The sequence below is a fragment of the Stegodyphus dumicola genome, chromosome 3 (genome assembly GCF_044657685.1).
Source record: "Stegodyphus dumicola isolate Sdum_Otavi_A_Nest chromosome 3, ASM4465768v1".
NCBI classification, from domain to species: Eukaryota; Metazoa; Arthropoda; class Arachnida; order Araneae; family Eresidae; genus Stegodyphus; species Stegodyphus dumicola.
In genome coordinates this window covers 67,913,851-67,932,351 of record NC_140770.1, presented here as the reverse complement: position 1 = coordinate 67,932,351, position 18,501 = coordinate 67,913,851, and positions in this window count along the sequence as shown.

Here is an 18,501-nt window from a genome sequence, read left to right as displayed (position 1 = left end):
AGACATTTGTACTCTTACAAGATTATTGCTCATACAATGAATCTCATATGTTTTCAAGTTTTCTTTTGAATGAAAGTATCTGAAACACGTGTCACACAGAAATATTTCATTTGTAATCATTTGGCTCCTTATTAATGTATTGATATCTTTAGACCAACAATAATGATTATTTTGATCATCTTTCATGTAAAACAAGCTTGTATGTTTTTCTAATTTATTATCAGTTATTCTTGATGGATATACTGACTTTTCCTAACCATATACATTTACTGATACATTGTTTAATATTCAAATGTTTTAGTACTATTTTCTGATATACAGGAAACTCTTCGTTTAAAATTTTTTTAAAATTTATTTTCCAGTTTCGCATAGTTTAGCACACTTTCTGGATGAGCTTTCACAGAATAAAGAACTTATAGAACAGAACACATAAAACATTTATTATCATTATTTTTTACATTTATGATCACTTGTTTTCTCTTAGTTACTTCTGGTAAATCAATATAAGATTTACCAGATTACCATAAAGATTATCGTATTTGTTAATTCTTAATTCCAAATATTTAATCTCTCCAATGTCCATATACTGATCTTTTTGTTCTTAATTCATCTGATTCATTAATCAGTTTATCGGTGACATAATCATAATAGGCAACAAATATTTTACTTTTACTTTTTTATTTTTCACACTATTTGAAACTTTTTCAATTAAAATATTTCTTTCACTTTCTAAATACTCATGAGGAATCATAATGCTGTTTTTATTTATAATTCCCCATGTTTCTAATCTTGATTTATAAGCGGTTATAATTAGCTCAAGTTCTTCATGAGTTCACATAATGTCACCGTGAATCGAACTTCGCTGATGATAACTTTCATATGATTACCTATAATAATTACCTCACTGATCATATTTAATTTGTGGTTCTCTAGTTTTCTTTGGTTTTGAAAATAATTTCTTCCTGAAAGGAAAAACCTAAAGAAATGCATGACAGAAATTGATGGGAAATTAACAAGAGAAATGTTTAGTGAAATGTGCAATAGATGTACGAAGAATGCCATGATTTCATAATGTTTGATTTTAAAAATCCTAAGATGAGATATAGAAAAAATTGTAATCTTATATAGTGGAAAAGAATGAAAGTGGAAAATAGAAGATTGGTTGCACGTTTTTAGCAGAAGTTACAAACTTGATAATGATATCAGTTTAATGTCTGAACCTCTACATTTTTGTTTAGTGTAAGTTCGCTTTCCGCTTTCGCGTTTTTGCCTCTTGCTCCTTTGGGTATCCCCCGAAAAAATCGCCGCAAAAACATCGTGGACGAAAACATCGCGGAGAAATCAACGCAAGGCGAAAACGTCGTGGTACAAAACATCGTGAGAGAAAAGACAGCAAAGAAAAAACATCGCAAATCTAAACCATCGCGGTACAAAATATCGTCGTCGAAAATAAAGCGGTTCAAAAACTTCGCAGTTTAAAAACATCGCCGTCGAAAATAGGGTGGTAAAAAATAAAATTCTTACAAATCATCGCATAACGATAATATCGCATAGATGCGTTTTTCAGGTTTTAAAAACTGTAAATGCCTTTTCGCGTGATGATTTGGGAGCGCAAGAAGGAAAGAGGGATATTTTTAATTTTTTATTTCATATTTTTGAATGAATTAATAAATTTTTCCGAAAAAGTGAGAAGGAAATTTTAAGCATTTAAAAATTAAAAATGAATGTAACTTATATCACTTAATAGAATTTTAAATTTACATAACTAATTAGCAAAGTAGGTTATTAATTAGGTCATTAATTAGTTAATCTTTTTTATAAAGTTTTACTCATAATTTTTCATGAAAAATACAGCCCAAAAATATTTACGAAAAGGAAAATAAATAACTGCATGGCCTTACCTCTATAAAAATTGCTTAGTTAATTATAAAATTACTTTCTTTCACGTTTGTTAATCTGATAATATTTTGATGAAAATTATATCTTGTTATGTTTCCGTTTATTTTTAAAGTGCCATTAACATTTATTGCTCTTCCAAATCTTTATGCGAATATGCATTTACAATTAAGACACATGCATTTACAAGTTTTAAAAACCTGAAAAACACATGTGTGCGATGTTATCGCCATGCGATGATTTGTGAGTGCTTTATTTTTTACCACGATATTTTCGACGACGATGTTTTTAAAATGCGAAGTTTTTTAATTGCTTTATTTTCGACCACAATATTTCGCAGCAAGACTTTTCGACCGCGAAGTTTTTGCCGCTAAGTTTTTGGCTGTAACCGCTCCATTGAGTACTACAACAGGAGTAATAGATATTCTTGATAAATCCTTAAAAATTTCAGAGCGAAAAGAGTACTCTAAGCATAGTTATACATTTTATAAATCTTTGTTAAATTCTATGAAAGCTAAAACCGTAACAGAGAAAAGAGCTATAATTTATTAAAGATTTACACTTTTTCCCAACTGAAAGGTATCTGAAGAAGAAAAACTTGAATGGCTACTAGATTATTTTTATACTGTATAAATGAAGAAAGAGTTAATATTAAACTCATTAACAAGTCGCCCTTTAAATGCCTGCTGCTAACTTCCCCTTAATTTTTCATTTCAGCGTTCTTACTAAGCATCATTTTCTTCGCGCTTACATCACATAACATAAAAATCACAAAATACTTAAAATCTTCGAAGATGCATATAGAAGATGATTAGAATTCCTGAAGTAGTGCTAAGTATTAGCATAATATTTTTATATTTTGTTCAGTCTTTCCTTAATTTGTCATAGCAACATAGTATCTTTAGAATTCCCGATAGAATGTTAGAGGTTGATATACATATTTTTATATTCGCTATATTGTTTCTTGGAAAACTAACCAATTGCGCGGCCGGTCACATAAAATAGCTATTATAAAAAAAGTGAATAATAAATTAAATGAGTCCAGCTAGTATAATTTATTTAAATTATTTAGTATTTCTAACGAGACATCTGATTATTTTAATACACATTTATTTAAATCAATGTCATTAAAAAGCTGAAAAAATATTCTTAACAACTGTGTTTATTGCTTTTAAATCGCTTAGTTTATCACTCAGTAAACTTCTAGATTAAACTAAAAGTATCTTGGCCTTTACTGAATGACCACACGTTGGCACGTGAAAGATAAAGGTATTTTATTTCCGGTCGCGGCAACACAGTGATTTCAAAGAGAGGAGTTTGTTAACTAAAATTAAAAGATAAATATCTTACATTTTTCCGAAAAGCAAGTCGCGCTGCTGGAGATAAAAAAAATTTATTGCATAAAATATTGCCACTACTCGCTTTAAAATATTTGAGTTTGTTAATTAAAAATTCATGAAAGTTTTACAAAATATGAAATAATTAATAAAACAAATTCAAAATTTGAACTCAGACTTCCATGTGCATATGTTCTGGTGTAGAACTACGTTATTTCAAATTTCATAACTCTAGGTAACGTCGTTTATTCACAGTGCGAGGAACATATATACATACATATATACATGCAGATTTTTTATTATTTAATTTATTTAAAAATAATACAGGGCGATAATATTTGGTGGAAACAATTTGAAAAGTGATACGCCGTTTTTATTGAACCAATGCAAAATCCCATTTCGAGGATAATACCCCTTTTGGGCTAATAAATGCTTTCAGATATTTACATTGCATAATAAATTTTAAAACATTTCATAAAAACATTTTAATATGATGTAGTGCTTCAATATATATATATATATATGTGTGTGTGTGTGTAATAAATATATCTATTTTAATAAAATAAATTTTTGAGTTTTAAAAATATGTAAGAGTTTAAAAAAGTAATTACTCATTTAGAATCTAATCATGTTAGCTTCTTATATTTAATAGATTTTTACTTTTATTTTTGCAAACTGAAAATAAATCTGCCATCATAAAATTCACTTTCTTGTTCTATTCTAAGCTCTTCTTAGATTTAAATTATGGTAGTAAGTCTTTTTAATGCTAAAACGTGTTCGATTAGAAAGAAGATTAAAATACCTGATGAGGACACTGCATGACTTCTTTGACTTCACTATTAAATTATTCACATTTCTTGCTGCATTTCATTTAAACTTATTTCCGCAAATTTCATTAGAGATATATTTCTCATTCAATCAAATGAGTTCTCATTTCGCGGCAAGGCAAAAACACATAAAATCTCAAAACATCTTCATTAATAATTAGAAAATGAGGAAAAATCTAAACTTCCAGATACAGTTAAAAAGGGTTAAAAAACAATTTTTAGAATTAAAATTAATTTTCTACGTAAAAACAAGAGATTCGAACCAACGGGAAGGAAGACTAAATTTTCAGTGTACATAATTGGAAATTAACTTTTGGTCCCACTGGGCAAAAAGACACTGGAGCTAATTCCCCAACTGAGTTAATTCACTAACCGTAACCGGGACATAAGAACAGCATGCTTTTTAAAGGAAAAAATACATAATTTAGCAACATATGAGAATTAAAAAAATGAGCTCAGCGAGCCAGACAACGGGATTGGAATATATGTATACTATATATGTTTGGTGAGGCCGATAACAACGAAACGACAGGTGCACAACTACATGCTATAGCAAACGCATATATAAAATTTCAAAGCTCTATGACTACTCGTTTTTGAGTTATGCGAGATATATGCATACGTACGTACAGACATCACAAAAAATTCTCTTCTGAATCCATTTAACAATCCATTCTGGAAGAAAAATGTCCTTTATTTTGTGCGTATGTACAGGTGACGGAGGACGGGGACACTGATGTCTAACAAAGGTAAAAAAAGCAGGTATATGTCACACGCCCTTTGTTATCTTAAACCGCCAGCTCCCGAGACCCAAGAGGCCTGCCTTGGGAATGCAAATGCTTCTCTGTGAGGTCGCAATAACAAACTGGTACCTGGATGATGTTACATGAATGCGTTAACTGCATGAATATATAAGCATTAGCTGTTAGAATGCATTGGTGATGCTTTTGGGAGCGTTTCCGTAATTCTTACGTATACCAAATATAAAGATAATACTATTAATAATAATAATAGTAATAATTCTTAAATACATCAAATACTTGCAGTACTACATTAAATATGATACGTCAATTAGATACATTAATACATTGAGTGCATGATTAAGTTACATACATACATTGGTTATGTAACTGAGAGCACATATATATTCCCACTAATGACGAAGGTGGCGTCATCTGCTTATACTACTAGTTTTGCATACGACGGCCAGGGATGCCTGATCACTTGGTTGAATGTGAGGTTATAGGGTACTAGGTCAGTACATAAGCCTTGAGGGCAGCCTCTGACTTGTGGCTGCCGTATGATGCCATTGATGGTAGAGATGAGAAGTTCTCTGTCTGCAAGATAATTGCAAAAGGTCTTGTATAGACAAGCTGGACACTGGGCATCCCTTAGTGCCTGCTTCATAGCAGGCTAGCATAGGAAGTCGAAGGCTCCATTTAGATCTAAAGAGATGACAGCTGAGTGCTGTTTCTGCTCTCTGTTGTTTTGAATTTCCGCTTGGAGTTCTGCTAGTGCATGGGTAGTGGATTTCCCTGCTCTGAATCCAAATTGGCATGGACTTAGGTAATTTGTGTTTTCTACGTGGTGTTTTAATCTATTGACGAGTAGCCTTTCATAAATCTTCCCTAGCGCAGAGAGCAAACAGATGAGCCGTAAAGAGGTGGGGACTGTTGGTATTTTTCTTAGTGAGAAAGACAACTTGTCCTGATTTAAAAGCTTTTGGAAAGTGATGAAATATTAGAAGTTTGTTAAAGTATGCCAAAAGGAAATCCGGATGAGAAAGAAATGCTATCTTGATAATACTGTAGTCAAGACCGTCCGGCACTGGACGTCGTTTCTTAGGAAAATAGTGGAAGGGGGTCCTTAATTCCTTATTAGTGAAAGCCACGTCGTCTGATATTGCTGGAATTGCAGGATCGAGTCGAATTCGAGTTTGGGAATCTGTGCCGCTGGAAGCATTGTCTGTAGGAAAGATAGCATCTATGACCGTGCTGAAGGTAGAGCATGTAGCACTTTCTGAGGCAAAGGAACTGAAATTAAGACACAATAACACGCCGAATAAATACTGATTCAGAAGTCAAACAACAAAAATCAGCGTTAATTCACAAAATTTTCACAGGACTAGTTTCGATGGTTTTACCGAACCATCATCTTCAGCTGCAAAACCGCAAATGAACAAGATAGGAAATAATGTTTAGATAAGATAAGAAAGCCTGGACAAGAATAAGCAAGTGGCGCCATCTGTTGGCGAAACCAGAACTAAAACATAATTTCTCTAAAAGCCGAAGGCAAATTTGGATTGGAATTAGGATCGTTAACTAGAACAAAAAGATTTTTATGAATGTGAAATGCCTCTAGAAAATCCAGTTCTCCAATGGAGGATGTTTTTTGAATAATTTTGGCAGCAGAAAAATTGAAAGTGTGATTTTCGGACCAACAATGTTGAGCAACAGAAGACTTCTGTGTTTCCTTTTTTCTAACATATGCCTCATGTTCTTTGAAGCGAAATTTTAAGGCTCTCCTAGTTTGGCCAATGTAAATTAAACCGCACTGGCAAGGAATCCTATAAATACCCCAGGAATTCATATCCGGAATGGGGTCCTTGAGTATAGAAGTTGGAATTTTATTGATGGGAGAGTAAACAACCCGAAAGTTAAATTTCTGCAAAATATGTGCAACTTTATAGCTAATTGATGGAAAGAAGGGAATGACAACAGAATTTTTATAATCTCCTAAAATAAGAGTGTGGCTTTTAGTGTGTTGAGATGAGAATTTTTTAACTGCTTGATTAATAATGTTGGGTGAAAAGCCCCTGTCAATAGCTATTGCTTTTAAATAATTTAGTTCTTCATCAAGGGCTAGTTTGGAGGAGCAAACTTGAAGAGCACGGAAAACATAGGAATAAAATGAAGCTAACTTTTGTTTAGTCGGATGACATGATTTAAAGTGTGGTGGAAGGCATATCAGGTTAAATGTTCCTTCTAACCTTCTTCGGGAACATACAAGGACCTGACTCGGAACAGAGAGCTTACTAAAGCTATGTTCACTAATTGTGGTAAGTAGACAGGATACAGGCGAAGGGTATACAAAACCCTTTATTTTTCTCTATATACAATAACTTCCGTACTTCGGAATACACTGACCCACCACTCGGGGTCTAACGTAAAAAAAAGTATAAAAATAAAACTAAACTCTAATTTAACTTTAGAATAATACACGTGGAAGATTGGCCTTATAATAACAGGAAGCGTATGTAGCACAGAGACTGTGAACACTAGAATACGTTTATTTTATCAAGAGGATTAAAACCTCTGGCTTGGAAGGCAAATAGCAACTGCGTAACTTCTAAGGTAAGCGGCCTGCGTTGACTTACTGCTTCCTCTCTCTTCGCTTGGCAAAAGGCCACACTTAAATACTTGGCGTTCGCCAGACAAACTTTGCATAAAATCCTTCACGCTTATAATTCTGGCCGGAAGTAGAAAATAAGAAGTGATAGTAAAGATTTAAAATAAAATAAACGTTAGTAAAACTTAAGATCCTTACATACTTCCCGCCAGAGTTAATTAGTTTGAAACTGAGGTCTAAAACGACCTTGTTGAAAACTTTTAGCTCTAGAATCTAACGCGAAGCCAATCTTTTACAATCATAACTTCGTTAGAAACTAGAAAATTTAAAAGAAAGAAATTTGTTACAATAGCAGCTCCCAGGATATACAACAATCTTTTTTTCATCTGTACTGCATCTAAACAGGAGCTTTATTCAAATCTGGTTCCTTCCAGAGATCTGGAAGGAAAACTAGTTTAATGAAATGTTACAGAATGACATTGCAAATAACATATAGAATATACTTCTCTTAACATTCTTATTTCATTCATGACTATTTTAATTATCTTTCCCCGTGCTCTCTGACATGTGTTGTAAAAGAACACCAAACACGAATGTGTTTCTGTCTACGTGTGCCACACTTCCTCCTACAATCAAAACACTAACGTGTTAAAATTCAACATAACGAGACCTCTTAACACACCCTATTTTCAACTCTAAACCCAGAGGTACTATTCTAAAAGTGGCTAACTCTAAAGTGTAGCGTCAGAGAGCCTAACTACATCATTCAACCGTTAACACATATTCGCCATGATTTAGTCTTTACAGTCACACGAATAACAAATTTTTAACATTACTTTCACTTTTACCATATCACGGTATTTCTTAACATTTAAAATAACAGTTCACATGTATATAAGAACATATCAACATGCCGTTAATTTTACACATTTGAAAACATACATTAGTAGTACATTGTTAACTTCTATTCTTTTCAAAGCAAGTGCCAATTCTTTCTACATTGAAATAATACTACATTTCAAAAAGTCTTTCAGACTAAAACTTCTTTCTTGCTAGAATGTTTTAAATAAAATTTATACAATAACTTTTTACAATATTTAAGTCTTTACACAACGCTATTATACATCAACTTTAGTTTTACGCACGAGTAATTTAAAAACATAATACGAAAATCGGTCACAACTCATTTCTCGCCCTTTTGGCGATAAAGGTAGACCTCGCATGAGGTAAAACTTCTTGAAATCTGCCACTTGCAGTAAGAATGAAAGATTAACTTAAGTTTGCAAAGTAACATAAAATTTTACTTATCTTTGTAATATTCGGACATCCTTTTCTGGACCCAGTCTTTAAAGGTACTGCAGATAGTAGCTTGGTTTATCCTCCTTCTTGTACGGGCTCGCCCTTCAGTGCTTTCCTCTGGAAGCTTCCTTTTTTCACCCGTACGGCCACCCTTGAATACTTTCCTTTTCTCCTCTGCTTGTGGTCTTTGCCGTTTGATGGCAGCTGGTCTTGGCGGAACCGGGAAACTTCTGTCGTGATCCTGCTTGGACCTCGTTGTTGGCCGTTCAAATTTTTCTTGTACTTTTTCCTCCGCCGCTGATGGCCCTTCCGCAGTTCGGCGAATTTTGCTGCGGAGAGTTCTGTCGGATGAGTAGATCTTCCGTTTTAAAGCCGGGTTATAGTTGCCGTCATTTCTCCTGGTCCTCTTCACATACGTCGTCCTTCTCCCTTCTTCATTCTGGGGGTGTTCGTGAACTCTGTTTTCTGGACGGTGGAACGGCTTCTTTTTCTTGTTACCTTCAATTTTTCCGCGGGGCAATTTTCTTTTCACTTGCTTCTGTCTCTCATTGGCTTGCCCTTGTACTTGTCGTTTTCCCACCTCTGGAACTTGTACCTGCGGTGTCTGCCGTGCCGGATCCTGCAAAAGATCTGAAAAGATTTGCATTTTATTACGATCGAAGTAGGGCTTAATTTGATCAATGTTTGCGGAACAGGTTTCACCATTTCTGGCTTTTAACACTACAACAGCGTGAGTTATTTTTTCTATAACATATGGTCCTTCAAATCGTGGAAAATTTTGGCAGTTTTATCTTCTGGTGCTGAAGAAAGTGAATGCTTAATTTTTAAAACTTCATCCCCTACTTTATAAGTTACTCCCCGTCGTTTCAAATCATAATATAATTTCTGTTTTCTTTGTGCTACTTCCGTATTCTTTTTTGCTTCTTTTATTAGTTTTTCTATATCACCCATTTTAAATTCTGGGGCTCTTTGTTGCACATAAAATAGTTTATCTAACGGTGTTATAATCTTTCTGCCTAGAAATAACTCAGCAGGAGTTTTGCCCGTTGTATCATGTTTTGCGGTCCTAAGGGCGAAAGCAAATTCATTGACATAGTTATCCCAGCTTTTATGAAAATTTTTAACATAACTACGGATAATTTTCACTATATTTCTGTTGACCCGTTCCGCTATATTTGATTGCGGCCGATACGGGACCATTTTTAAATGACGTATGCCCAGTTTTTGGCACATGTCTTCAAATATATTACTTACAAATTGAGGACCATTATCCGATATAACTTTTAGGGGCGCCCCGTATTTTAAAATATATTTATTTAAAATAGAATCGGTAACCAATTTCGCGGAGGCTCGTTTTAAGGGAACAATTTCGGTCCATTTACTAAAATGATCAACCATAACAAGGAGATAGCGACTTTTATTTAACTGACTTTTTGGGAAAGGGCCCAATAAATCGATGCCAATTATTTCATTTGGAAATTCGGATTTATTACTATTTAGAAACCCGGCCGGGCGGAAATTAATATAATTAACGGTTTGACATGTTGGGCAGGACTGGACTACGCCCTTGTTAACTTTTGCAGTTCAGGAAAGTAGACTGCCTCGCGTACGCGTTGGATAGTTTTTCGAATACCTGCATGAGAAGCTAAAGGGCTGTCATGGAGCTCATGCAGGATATTTAATCTAAGACTAGCTGGGATAACAGGTCGAAATTCGTTGTTGGAATTCGTAGTTTTTGTGTAGAATAATAGACCATCTATTAGTTCGTAATGGGCCGCCCTATTTCTTATCGCCACAATATCTTGGTGGCTAAAATTTTCAGGATCCTTCAAATACTCATAAATACTTCCAAACTCAGGATCCTTACCCAGTTCTGTTATTACAGTTTCTCGGGAATTTATTGTACACGCTGTAAGCATTGCAACTTTTACGGTATTACCCTGTTCGTCTAATTTAATTCGTGATAGGGCATCTGCTACGATATTTTCCTTTCCGGGGGTATGCTTGATTACCAGATTATATTCTTGCAGCTTGAGTGCCCATCTTATTAACCTTGGGGATAAATTTTTCCCTGAGTACAATCTGGTTACCGCCGCATGATCAGAGTATACTGTTATCGGCGCCTTTCCAAAATAGACTCGGAACGTTTGCACTGCTAACAGAACTGCAAGTGCCTCTCTCTCGGTCGCGGAATAGTTTCTTTGTGTTTGATTTAAAGTTCGGCTAAAAAATGCCACGGGCTGCTGATTTTGCGAAAGTACCGCTCCTACCGCATAATCCGAAGCATCCGCTGAAATTTCTAAATTTTCATCCTTTTCAGGAAATTTTAACACAGGGGCTTGCGTTAATGCTTGTTTTAATTTTTCGAAAGCACTATTGGCTTCGGCCGTCCACGAGAATCTTGCCTTTTTCCTTTTTAATTTTAACAATGGCTCAGCGATAGCCGCAAAATCTTTTATAAAGGACCTATAATATGAACAAAGTCCTAGAAAAGAAGAGAGCTTCTTTGCCGTGTTTGGAGTCGAATACTTTTGTACAGCGATTATTTTTGATTCATCTGTCTCGATCCCTTTTTGAGATATTTTGTAACCTAAATATTTTAATTCAGGGGCTGCAAATTTGCACTTTTCGACATTAACTTTTAGACCGGCCTCATTTAATAAAGAAAACACCTGTCTTAAATCCTGTACATGTTGGTCTAGATTATCACTAGTAATAATGATATCGTCTAAATAGATAAATGTGGACTTTCCAAGAACAGGTCTTAACACAATGTCCATGCATCGCTGAAATGTTGCTGGGGTCCCTGAAAGGCCAAACGGCATACGCAAAAATGCATAAGTGCCAGACTTGGTTATAAAAGCAGTCTTAGGCACGTCCTCAGGCCTCACCCCTATTTGAAAATAACCAGTCGTTAAGTCTAAAGTCGTCATAAATTTGGTTGATTTTATGTTCCTTAAAATTTCTTCTATGATCGGCAACGGATATACCGGATATTTCGTTATGGAATTTAATTTACGGTAATCAATAGCGAATCTCCACCTTTTTGGATGCTCCAAAGGATAATCATTATTTTTCTTACATAAAACCACCGGGCTAGTATAACTACTTGAGATGGGCGTTATGATCTTTTTACGTAGCATATCGGTAATATGCCATTCTATAATTTTTTCCTTATTCTTATCATACCGGTATGGTTTTTGACGAACTGCCAATGCATCTCCGGTGTCAATACTATGGTTAGTAACCTGAGTAAATCCTGGAATATCACTAAATAACGAAGCAAATTCACTTACCACTTGTCGGATTCTATCTTGCTCGTCATTAGGCAGGTGGTCAAGATTTAACCTTGGCGGTTCAACCTTTTCTACACGCACTGGTTTCATTGTCAGCTTAAGGGACGCTTCATTAAAATCCAGTGTAGCTTGTGCGCCTGAAAGAAAGTCTATTCCTAGGATCAAATGTGCTTGCAGATTCTTTACTATAAAAAACATCACCTTTACTTGTTCGTCCTTGATACGGATATACAAAGGTACTTTACCTACGCACTTACATTGTTCTCCTTGCGCCCCTAATACTGTCGTATTATCCGCGTTATATATGCGGTATTTGCGAAAATACTTTCTAAAAAAAGACTTCTGCCACACAGGAACACTGCGCGCCGGTATCCAGGAGTGCGGTGGCCGGGATATTATTCGCCAAGACTTCAATCTTCGGAAGAGTCAAATTTTTCACCATTACTGTATTTAACTTGTAGGAAGAGGGGTTTTCGTGGCCTTCGGATTTCCGCACCCTCTCGTCCGCAGAAATCCGTTTTAGTTTAAATTATTTTTCCTTTCCGTGCTTTCCTTCTTTTTCCCCTGGCCTTGAGACTTTTTTCCTGGGTTGCTATTGAACTGTCGACGTTCGCCGGCTGTTTTTGAATGCTCGGGTTTCCTTGCCCACTGATTCGCTTTTTCTCCGTAGCCGTATGCTTGAGTTTGCTGTAGACTTGGCGTACCAAATTGGTTTCGCTGTTGATATTGGCGTCTTCTTTCGACGTCCGCCGTTCTTCTACTTTCAAACTGCATTGCTAGCTCAAATAACTTTTCCAGTGTAGTCGGATTTCTTAATTCAATAAAGTCTTGCACTTGGGGCAGTAACCTCGGCAAAATCACTTGAATTATTTCAGGATCCGGACGGTTTCCATACAAGAGCTTGAAAACGTGAATTTTTCTTAAAATAAAGCTCGAGAGGTTTTCGATTCTTTGTTGATATATACTAAACAGTTCCGTTTCTAATTTCGCACGATCCCTTACAACAGGGAAGGCTTTTAGTAGGGCAGTCTTGAAATTTTCGTAAGTATAGATGGGACTTCCTGCTTGACCCAAGAGACTTCTGCCGATACATTTGAACCAGTTAAGCGCTTGGCCCCTCAAAGCGCTGGTAGCTAAGGTAACTTTTTGAAACTCGTGCACGGGGTAGAGCATGAAGTGGTCATCCAATTTTTCCAAAAAACTGGTTACCGGTGAGTTTCCGTTAAACGTTGCTTCTGGTTTCATCGAAGCGCGCATGGTCTGGACGATGTAACCGAATCCTTCCAGGGCGGCAGCTGGCATTTCTGGATTCTGAGCCGTTTCTGCAGGCAGCACAGGTTCTTCTTGAAACTCGGCCATGGTTATTCTTCTTCGTTGGGCGCCACTATCAGGTTCAATGTTCCTTCTAACCTTCTTCGGGAACATACAAGGACCTGACTCGGAACAGAGAGCTTACTAAAGCTATGTTCACTAATTGTGGTAAGTAGACAGGATACAGGCGAAGGGTATACAAAACCCTTTATTTTTCTCTATATACAATAACTTCCGTACTTCGGAATATACTGACCCACCACTCGGGGTCTAACGTAAAAAAAAGTATAAAAATAAAACTAAACTCTAATTTAACTTTAGAATAATACACGTGGAAGATTGGCCTTATAATAACAGGAAGCGTATGTAGCACAGAGACTGTGAACACTACAATACGTTTATTTTATCAAGAGGATTAAAACCTCTGGCTTGGAAGGCAAATAGCAACTGCGTAACTTCTAAGGTAAGCGGCCTGCGTTGACTTACTGCTTCCTCTCTCTTCGCTTGGCAAAAAGGCCCAACTTAAATACTTGGCGTTCGCCAGACAAACTTTGCATAAAATCCTTCACGCTTATAATTCTGGCCGGAAGTAGAAAATAAGAAGTGATAGTAAAGATTTAAAATAAAATAAACGTTAGTAAAACTTAAGATCCTTACAGGCAAACCGATGAAGGTTTACGGTAAACTGTAGTACTGAAGTTGGATGTGTTACGTGTGACCAGAATGTCGAGAAACGGAAGAGAATTGCAAGTCTCAAGTTCAAAAGTGAACTGAATAGCAGGATCAATAGAATTCATTGTTGAAAGAACTCTATTTAAATCATCTTTATTACCTTCAAACAGGGTAAAAGTATCGTCTACGTAGCGGAACCATGCTACGTAGACGATACTTTTACCCTGTTTGAAGGTAATACAGATGATTTAAATAGAGTTCTTTCAACAATGAATTCTATTGATCCTGCTATTCAGTTCACTTTTGAACTTGAGACTTGCAATTCTCTTCCGTTTCTCGACATTCTGGTCACACGTAACACATCCAACTTCAGTACTACAGTTTACCGTAAACCTTCATCGGTTTGCCTTCCACCACACTTTAAATCATGTCATCCGACTAAACAAAAGTTAGCTTCATTTTATTCCTATGTTTTCCGTGCTCTTCAAGTTTGCTCCTCCAAACTAGCCCTTGATGAAGAACTAAATTATTTAAAAGCAATAGCTATTGACAGGGGCTTTTCACCCAACATTATTAATCAAGCAGTTAAAAAATTGTCATCTCAACACACTAAAAGCCACACTCTTATTTTAGGAGATTATAAAAATTCTGTTGTCATTCCCTTCTTTCCATCAATTAGCTATAAAGTTGCACATATTTTGCAGAAATTTAACTTTCGGGTTGTTTACTCTCCCATCAATAAAATTCCAACTTCTATACTCAAGGACCCCATTCCGGATATGAATTCCTGGGGTATTTATAGGATTCCTTGCCAGTGCGGTTTAATTTACATTGGCCAAACTAGGAGAGCCTTAAAATTTCGCGTCAAAGAACATGAGGCATATGTTAGAAAAAAGGAAACACTTCTTCTTCTGTTGCTCAACATTGTTGGTCCGAAAATCACACTTTCAATTTTTCTGCTGCCAAAATTATTCAAAAAACATCCTCCATTGGAGAACTGGATTTTCTAGAGGCATTTCACATTCATAAAAATCTTTCTGTTCTAGTTAACGATCCTAATTCCAATCCAAATTTGCCTTCGGCTTTTAGAGAAATTATGTTTTAGTTCTGGTTTCGCCAACAGATGGCGCCACTTGCTTATTCTTGTCCAGGCTTTCTTATCTTATCTAAACATTATTTCCTATCTTGTTCATTTGCGGTTTTGCAGCTGAAGATGATGGTTCGGTAAAACCATCGAAACTAGTCCTGTGAAAATTTTGTGAATTAACGCTGATTTTTGTTGTTTGACTTCTGAATCAGCAAAGGAACTGAGCTGAAAGTAAATTTGAGAAAAGGGGAGGATTTTGCTTGTCGCTATTTTGTGGAGTTCCGTAATGTTCAGGGTTGATTGTACAGTACAGCTGCCAGCTTCTGCATTTAGCAGACAGAATACTTTTTTTTTACATTGCACTTGCTTGTTGGAATTTCAAGTCTTGCTTTATTTTCCTCTGGTAGGCTGCTACGGATTTTCCTGCGAGGTCACATTGTGCGTAACTCCTTCGTCGACCAATTAAGCTACGTAATACGTTTTGTACTCCTCGTCGGGAGAATTTCCATGCAAGTAGTTTGAATGTCTCGTAGCAGGTGATCTGTGTATGTGTCCAAAGCATCATTGTGGATACAGTCACGAAGCTCATTTAGTTTTGAGGCCAGTTGAAAATGAAGCTTACTTTTTAGTGGAGCTATTTTATTTTGTCGCCATTTATAAAGCCTGATGATGAAAATTTCCATAGAGGTGTCGATGATAAAGGTAATATACTTGAGGCACGCACTGATATCATCTCGTACTGTCCAGTTATGTATGAGATTAGTGACCACCGGGGTGGAAAGGGCTAAATTTACCTCGCCTATCTCTGGCCACTGTTGAAAGTAAGAGGCAAATTGGCTTGATTGAGGAGGCAGAGGTTTTTGCTGGCGATGTAATCTTCTAAATCGATGCCCTTGGAGTCGTTCGAGGGGTATCCCCAAGATATGCTGCGGGCATTGAAGTCTCCACTTAATTCCTGATTAGTTTTGGTTGTGCACCAGTAGGATATCTGTAGAGGAGGCGATGTTGGAAATGCCTTTTGTAGGCGGTGAGTATATGAAGGAGAGAACGAGGTACATGTTTGCGAATTCTAAGAGAATGGCACAGTGGTCCCTATTAGCGGAGAGCACTATCAGGGTCTATTTTGTGACTCAGAAAATAATACCCGCTTTGGGTGATCTATCTTGGGTGGGTACTATCCAATGGCATTTTGACCAGGATAGAGTTGAAACGCGCAATGGAGCCTTCTTTGAAGTATGGTTTCTGAGCAAAGATGATATCAATATGAGCTAATACATAATATTAATAGTTAGTAAGGTACTACAGGAGGGACCATGAATTCTAAAGGCAATAAGGTCAATAATGAGTGTTAGGAGAGTAGAGAAATATATAACACAATATACCAGCACTTACTGAAATACAAATACACACAAAAATAAGTATAATTAATGTATAAAACAGGAAAATATACAAAATACGAGCACTGAAATGAATTCTTGCAAAAGTGCTAATATTTATGAGGGTTTAAGGTATGAATACATAGCAGCTAATTTACCAGCTCCTAATTGAGTTATGCACAAAATCATAAGTTTAAACAGTAAAAAATAAGTATAATTAATGTATAAAACAGGAAAATATACAAAATACGAGCACTGAAATGAATTCTTGCAAAAGTGCTAATATTTATGAGGGTTTAAGGTATGAATACATAGCAGCTCCTAATTGAGTTATGCACAAAATCATAAGTTTAAACAGTACTATTATGAATAAATACAGTAGCTATTTCTGTCCTGATGCTGTTTAGGTTCCTGTTATTGTGTAAAAAGTAACTCAGACTAAAGCAAAAATAGGTTATACAGATCCAAAACAAAACAATTGCATTTAACAATATCTAATGTGACCTTTCTATCACATACTGCTTTGACGCTTTTGTCATACGTACTCGTAAGTCGAACTGAGAGCCGTAATAAGATTTTTTTACGAGCAACGAACGTCCCTACAATAAAAATTCATTAATAGCTTATCGAAGTTTATAATTAAATAGGACATCTAGACAATACATGGTTAAATAATGTTGTTCACTCTAAGTCAGAGGGATAATTTGGGAAACTAATATCTCGCAAACATTATATCTCCTAGTAGATCGACGACAGTGATCAACTCATGCAGTGTTGACGAAATGATTTAATAAGATCGAAAGGGTATGACTAAGGGGAATTCTTGAATTGGACTTAATCTATCCCTATTCAGCAGTTTAAGAGAGAAATTCATTTGGTCCAAAATTTCTTTCGTTATCTGAATCACACATCATTCGCAAGGCCGGGAAAATAATGGTTTGTAATTCCCACAGCATTTCACTAAAGACAGGCAGGTCATTGTTTCAAATGTGTTGAAGGGAGAGACGTAGCTTCACAATTCTTTTTACGCCAACAAGAACGCTCCCATGCAGAAGAAATGTAGTGTTTCGCAACAAAAAGGAAAGTTCAGAGTAATACCATGTTGCAAAAATATGTTGTTGCACGGCATTAATATTTTGATTGAAATTTTAATATGCGAGTACTTTATGAAGTCTGATTGCCACAATACCATGTTGGAAATAATTGTTTAATGAGATTCCACAAAAACGAATAAGTTTGCTAAAAACAGTCATGACTATGTTAAGCTCTACACCACGCAGCAATTGCTGGAAATTTTTTTCTGTGAGGTGTAGAAGCATGCTACCTCTATGTCGAACTTTGCTTGAGTAATTTTAAACCCTTTCCTGCCCGAAAACAACAACAGCCCAAACCTCATTTAATATACGATGATAACATGCAAAGAAAATGAAACATATGTTTTACCTTCTTTTGTAACTGCTAAAAAAAATGGATAGGACTAAAAAAAAGAAGAAACACGAATCCTTTCTTTGCATAATAAACAAGTTTGTTGCTCAACTTGATAATATCTCAGTTGTCATGGTAATATGATTGAAAAGTAGCATTTAATGCTATTCTACTGTATAAAATAATACTTCTTAGCTGGAATATTTTTCCTGTTTTATACTTACCTAATAAGCGCGACTTATTAGAAAGGCGCGTTGACTAAACATGAAGAAAAATAGTTTTGATTTTTCAAATTGCTACTTTACTCATTATTAGAATGGAAAAATCTTCATAATTATTGTGAGGACCATTACATCTCGTTTTGATTTTATTTTACATCTCTTAAAATCATTTGACAGTTATAATCGGTAAGAAAAACTGCAAATCAAAAGAAAATGCTTATTTTTTCTAAAATTTGGAAAGGGGAGAGATCTTAATACACAATAGACAATTTTTTAATTTGCATATCTCCAAAACATTCTTATTGCAGATCAAGAGCAACAAGATTTATTTATATGCTCATAAGTTAATCACATTACTTTTTGATGCGAAATCCTTTTCAGTTTGCTTGAAACTTTTTTTTCCCTC